The sequence below is a fragment of the Osmerus mordax genome, chromosome 25 (genome assembly GCF_038355195.1).
Source record: "Osmerus mordax isolate fOsmMor3 chromosome 25, fOsmMor3.pri, whole genome shotgun sequence".
NCBI lineage: Eukaryota > Metazoa > Chordata > Actinopteri > Osmeriformes > Osmeridae > Osmerus > Osmerus mordax.
The window spans coordinates 2,709,473-2,716,646 of record NC_090074.1 but is presented as its reverse complement, the minus strand read 5'-3'; positions in this window follow the sequence as shown (position 1 = coordinate 2,716,646).

Here is a 7,174-nt window from a genome sequence, read left to right as displayed (position 1 = left end):
GATGTCCGGTTGGTTATGACTGGATAGCTGACTTGCTATTTGCTAGTCTGGCTGCATGTTTTTACCTGGAAGGTCTAAGGTGGCAAAGAGGCTCATTTAGGAAGACTCCCACTTTGTTTAAAGCTCTGAATATCCTGAACACTTTGGCAAAGCAGTAAAACCACGGGATGAATACTGATGCCACTCCATAGGAGAATCAGTACTGTGTCAGTGAACTTGTCCCACAGTAACTGACAGGTAAAATTCTACTTTATCTTTTTCCACTCGACTATCAGATAAATGTTCCTTTATGTGGTGCAGTGGAAAGCTTCATCAACAGTGGAGAGGGTCCATACAGACGGTTTTAAGTGTAAGCTAGTAGGTCGGTTAACACTGAATTCAAATTGTAACTGTCGCAATAGATAAAATATGATTGTCTCGGTGCGCACAAGGGATTTGTCTGTGTTCGAGTGTTCAGCGAGTAGTTTTACGGTGTTTGATACGTTCCCCAACTCCTCCTGTGTGGACATAGAAATGTGTACGTTACACCAAGTATGAGGCCCTGTGGCGCCAAACGAAACTGACAGCCACGTGCATTATGAAAGAGATACAGGAAGTGAAGCGGTCGTGAAAAATGTCAACATCATTCCTTCCACCCCGGTGCGCACCATGTCAATTTGAGGAAGATGATAAAAAATTCAAAATACAACAAAAATGCAGTGGTTGGGGGGGGTGGGAGTGGGGGTGGGGAGTTCTGTATCTGTATTTTCCGACACAGATTTCAATTCTAGTAGTCACATTTCTATATTGGCTATCCGTAATGATGACTACATTTGTGTTTCTGTGTTTGACTGGAGTGACAGATGGCTTCCATGTTAAATATCTTAAAGAAACCTGGTGGATTAAACACCAACCTCCAGATTAGTGTTGCTGAAAGTGCATCATTAACGTTTTATGAGTTATTTTCCGGATTGGCTGGTAATTACAGAGAACATACCCTGCTTCTCTCTCCAGGGAATAGAAGACAATTAAAGAATAGTATTTCTCCCGTCTGAAGTAGGTCATGGATAATTGCGTTTGACAATTAAGAGTAAAAATGCGCACTGTAGTGAAAAGAAATGATATCGACATTTATTAATATGACATTTAATACACACAAGACCTGTGTTTACGAGAAGAGCGTTATATTACCTGTGTGAGGAGTGCTTAAACGAAGCCTCTTTGAATTACTGATGGCATTTTACATTTTTATCCAGTTTTGATGACTGTGCCAAAGGAATTTGAATTAGGATGCAATGGATTCATTAGCGAGACACGGACCACTAGCAAGAGACTGCTACAGTTAATCACAATTTTCAACTAGAACTAACTGTGGCAATGCTTGTAATTTCAATGTTCTGCCCAACAATGCGTTTTTGTAGTATTACATGGATTAAGAACTTAATCTTCAGCAGTGCCATCATTTCTTTTGTCCTTTTTTTTAATTGAGTTGTAAAGGAAAAAGAGTCCTTATTAATGTTCCCATAGTTATGTGCTTGCTGGGTAATGTACACAGATTAGAGAACAGGTTTTGTCTGCTGTGAATGGAATCTGATCTTCTTGTGCATTTTGGGAATTAAATCATCAATTGAAATGACATCACTATTACATTTCATTGTGTTCTTTTAAGCTCCTCTTTAAGATAATATCTGACATCCGGAAGCATCATGCTCTTACAGGAGTCCTTCTCCTCCTTGGATGTCATTGGCTGAACAGGCATTCTCTTACCTCCTCCCTAACGAATGAAAGCTCCTGATTGGATAATTGATTTATTGGGTGGTCTGATACAGCTCTCTCATTGGTGTGGTGTGGCACGGAAAGGACCTTGGGGGGCAGGCAGGCATCGATCACAACGGCCAATCAGAACGCGGGGAGGAAGGGCAGGGATGGAAGGAGGCGTCGACTGTTTGAGATAGGTGAATCAAAGGATGGATTAAAGCATGTAGAGAAAGACAGAAAGACAGACTGATGGTTGGGAGACCTCTTTTATCTTGTTTTAGACTACTCTGGCTATCAGGAAGACAGCCTCCAAGAGCTTTATACCACATCAAAGACGAGAACGAGCGAGACGGAGCGAGAGAGAGGGAAAGAGGTCTTGTCAAGCCTCATTCCACTCAGTGTTGCATTGAGAAATTCTGTTTGTGCGATATCGAGAATCCAGGTCAATCGCCTTAGCTTTGATGCTCTCCCAAACAGTTTTGAGTGCGGCATTAAAGGGCACTGTGTTCTGCGGAGGATGAGCTGATGGGAGTTCTGTTCCAACAACCTCTAACCCTGGAACAATAACCCTGGAGCTCCGCATGTCGCATCGCACAACCACAACTCCCCTCCCTCCTCTGCCCCGATGTCAGTACGCTGCAGCAGACGTGTGTGTGAGTAGGTGTGCGGGGAATTGTAGTGTGTGTGTGTGTGTGTGTGTGTGTGTGTGTGTGTAAGGGGGTAGAGGGGGAGGGGATGGAAGTGGCAGGGGGGGCAGTTGGTGACATCAGGGGGTAGATTAATGAGATGGGGAGGGATGGGGAGGAGAGGGGGAGAGAGGAGAGATGGAGAGGGGGAAAGGACATGGGGTGAGGAGCAGCAGTACTGGGTGGGTGAGTTGTCATGGTCACTGGAGGCTCTCATTAGAACATCTTCGACACCACAGGTTGCTGAACGACTGTCTCCATGTCTGGACTACTTCTGAGACTGTGTGCCTGGTCACACCTCTCTCTCTCTCTCTCTCTCTCTCTCTCTCTCTCTCTCTCTCTCTCTCGCTCTCGTCTCTCTGTCTCTCTCTGTCTCTCTCTGTCTCTCTCTGTCTCTCTCTGTCTCTCTCTGTCTCTCTCTCTCTCTCTCTCTCTCTCTCTCTCTCTCTCTCTCTCTCTCTCTCTCTCTCTCTCTCTCTCTCTCTCTCTCTCTCTCTCTCTCTCTCTCTGTCATACCTTCTCTTCTCCCTCCCCCCTCTTTCTCGTCATGTCAATTGTATCTCACCCTCTCTTTTCTCACCCTTTTCTCCCTTTTCTTCACTTCCCAATCACACCATTTCTGGAACCTTCCAGCCTGTTTTCTCTTGGCTTGTATACTACTTGAAATTTTGGAGGGTGAAAACCCCCCACAAAAGAACACAGTGGATGTTTTTTCTTCTATAAAAAAATGCTCAGAAACAACGATTAATAATGCAGTGTTTGGAATTTGGCCTAATTTCCTCCCCAAATCTGTGAATCTGCAGAGTAATTGCGTTCTAAACATGTTAATACGCTGCATCGTTAATGACTCTGAAACTGGGAGCCATTAGTGATGTGTGGTCAAATATTTAGCAGCTGAATGCTGCCCACTTTATCAACAGATGGGCTAGGCGAACAGCAGAACTACTAAACCTTGAACAACAACAAGCTAAACGTGAAGCTAAATTAAAGTGTGTGTGTCTCTGTGTGTGAGTGTATACGTGTGTATACGTGAGTGTGTTTGTATGTGTGTGTGTGATGGGCCATGATGGCTTCTCTGCCCGTCCACAGTGCCCTGGGTCAGGGGCAGGGAGTGGGGACCTGTGCCCTGTGTGTGTGTGTGTGGGAGCTGATGGAGCATCTGTAACTCCGCCACCCTCCACAGCCCCTCCCCCCCGCTCAGCCCCGCCCCTCCCCTCAGCCCCGCCCCTCCCCTCAGCCCCGCTGCAGCGCACCCCCCCCCTGCAGTGCTCCACACACACACACACACACACACACACACACACACACACACACACACACACACACACACACACACACACAGCTGTGCTCCCCCCTCCTGGGCTGTCTGTACGCTCCACAGCCTCACGTACGTGTTTAACTGTCGTATGAACACTTCTCTCCTTCTGGCACTCTCTTTCTCTCACCCTCCTGGTCTCTCGGTCTCACTCGCCCTGTCTTTCTGTCTTTCACTCACTCTCGGTCTCTCTCTTACTCACTCTCTCATTCACTGTAGGTCTCTCTCTCACACACACACACACACACACACACACACACACACACACACACACACACACACACACACACACACTGTGAGGGTGAAGAGCAGATGAAGGTGAACCAGGGGCATGAGCTCTGGAGAAGCCATCGTTCATTCCTCCTGTCAGGCCGTTCAGGAGCTGACCAGCTCACTCGGGGTCGGGGGAGGGCGTGGGGAGTGTGTGTGTGTGTGTGTGTGTGTTACTGGGTGGGGCCTGATCCTGGATTTGTGTGTCCGCGTGTGTGTCTGTGCGTGCAGTTGTGTTTCTTTGTGTATGTGTCTGTAAGGTGGGTGTAGGATTGGTTTGTCTGTAAGGTGAGGCAGGATTGGTGGGTCTGTAAGGTGAGGCAGATTGGTGGAGCTGTAAGGTGAGGCAGGATTGGTGGAGCTGTAAGGTGAAGCAGGATTGGTGTGTCTGTAAGGTGGTGTAGGATTGGTGTGTCTGTAAGGTGAGGCAGGATTGGTGGAGCTGTAAGGTGAAGCAGGATTGGTGGAGCTGTAAGGTGAAGCAGGATTGGTGGAGCTGTAAGGTGAAGCAGGATTGGTGGAGCTGTAAGGTGAAGCAGGATTGGTGGAGCTGTAAGTTGAAGCAGGATTGGTGGTTAGAAAGAGAAAATACAATCAACATTCCTAACTGGATTCCATTGTACCAGTGAATTACGGTGAAGCTTTAAACCGGCATATTGAATATTTAGACTTGTCACCCCAACTGAAAAGTTTCCGCTGGGTCTCCATCTGCAGTTCACTGGAGAACCAGCGTGAACTTCCCAGCCCCTCGATATTGTAACTCACATTTTTATATTTCCTCCTTTTCACCCATAGCCAGCCATGTCAAACCCAAATACTATTATACTTGTTATAATTCATTATTACCCCCAATTGACAGGGGTCCTGGTCTGAAGGTGACTTCATTACATTACAGGTTATTGCCTCGTATATCAAACCTGGCCGTCCCCAATTGGAGCCAGCTGAACTGCTGTGACTGACTGTGAAATTGACTGCTCTCAATCATAAAGTCATTAGATTAGCCTATGGTTATGTTTAAAACAGAGAGCACACCGGTGAAATCCCTTGGGGGGTCTTTGTGCTGATGACTGAGAAGATAAGACGGTTATTTGGATGGACAGACTGGGGGTGGGGGAGTTGAGAGGGGAAGGGGATAAAGGAGTGATCAATGTTGAGTTAAAGAATGGCCTCAGGGAATTGTCTGTTCTCGAACATAAAGTCCTCAAAGTGAAATCGATACAGCCTCTGCTAGGCGATGGGTTACATTATTAAAATATACGACTTTTACAAATGTGTGAACTGTTTTTATTCATACAGCGCCAAAAGTAACATGTATGGGAAGGGAAGATTGTGATCTTGACTAAGTCATGTGATTAATAATGATGTATGGTGTGTGTTACCTGACCTAAGGTCAAAGGGTTTATTTATATTAATGATCATTTTTCTCAGACAAAAGACCATCACCATGCTAAGAAGCTACACTACGTCTACACACTGATATGAAACGTGCGGGCCCTGACCAGATTCCTAGTTTTCAAATCAGTATCGCGATGACTGACCTCTGTGATGTGAAAGCTCAGTGTGTCCATCATATTGGACTCTGTCTCTCTCTCTCTCTTACAGAAGTTATATCTCTTGCTAAGTCTGTATTTACCTGCAGCCCAGAGAGACACTACAAGGTTATTGACTTTACAATGCCGTATACAAGAACCCAATATGTATAATGAATAAGATGGATCTTGAGGGAGATTATGGAAATAGTTTATTTTAATAGATACTAAGTTCATCTGGGAAATACAAACTCTATACTGTTCATACATTACATGTATATAGAATATAGACTTCAGAATACATCTTGTTTCATGTGTATTTCCAGGATTGAAACAGAGGCAATCGAACCTTTAAGTTTTGAAATAAGTTTCTGTATTCTGGTCAGAAGTACAATGACTACAATAGGCCTGGCTGTGTGTAAACAGACCTGTCCACACGCTCAAGTGAATTAGTCAGCGTGTGTGTGTGTGTGTGTGTGTGTGGGTGGGGGGTAGTGTATGTAGATTGGAGCATATTGACAATGAAAGGTCAGGAATGAGGGTTGCCCCCACATCACACACTCTGCTGTCTCAAGAGCTCTCATTAACTCCTACTCGCGTTATGTCTCTCCTCCTATCCTCCCCTCCCGTCTCTTCTCCTCTCCTCTCCCCTCCTATCCTTTCTCCCTTCCTCCCCTCCCGTCTCCTCTCCCCTCCTTTCCTCTTCTCCCCTCCTATTCCCCCCCCTCCTTTCTCTCCTCTCCTCCTCCCCTCCCCTCCTCCCTTTCCCTCCCCTCCTCCCCTCTTCTCCTCTTCTGTGTCGTCCTTAGAGAACTGAGAGAGATACAAAAAAGTAGGGAGGGAGAGAGAGAGAGACACAGAGAGATGGAGAGAGACAGATAGAGAGACACTAACAGCTGGGTCCAGTCAGGTGGACTCCATGAAGAGTGAGAGATGGGTCAGTAGGAAGCCATGGAAACAGCAGTGGATGGATGGATGATCTGGTTTGGCAGGGTGAAGGATAACCTCTTGCGGTTCATTCATTATTCAGACCAGATGCCCATCCAGGGTCCACCTCGCGCTCTACTTCTCATCGTTTAATGTAGTTTTAAGGTCCCGGCTGTATAATAATAAGAACAAAAAATAAAAATACATGTCTGAGAAACAGAAGGATGAGTCTTAACTCTGTCTGTGAGCGCAGCTCTTGAAAACAGGTAGTTTTGTTAAGTCTTTTGAATAGATGTTGACTTCCTGGACTGTCAAATAGCCCTGATCAGAGCGGATCAAAACTTCACAGAGGTGTTTATCTTTGGCGGTGTATTGCAGCGCTGAAACACTCGGCCCCAAACATCGCAAACTTCTTCAGAGGCATAGCGTCCTTGTTTAACAATCTCGCCAAGCGCCCCGAAGGTTAGCGTTCACAAGAGGAGAATACCAAGCACAGAGTAAACTTTTTCTTTCTAGCTGAAACAGCACCGGGTAAACCTCCATCCCAACGTACCTAATATCTACAGACTACTGGAACGAGGACGATGTGGTTCTTCGAGAGTGACTCACGGTAAAACAGTGGCCATGGGAACGTCGTCGGGAGAAGTTATGGCGTGTTAGAGACCTGCGTTTCCTCTTCCTCTGCAGTTCAGCCTCTTCTGGGAGTCGCA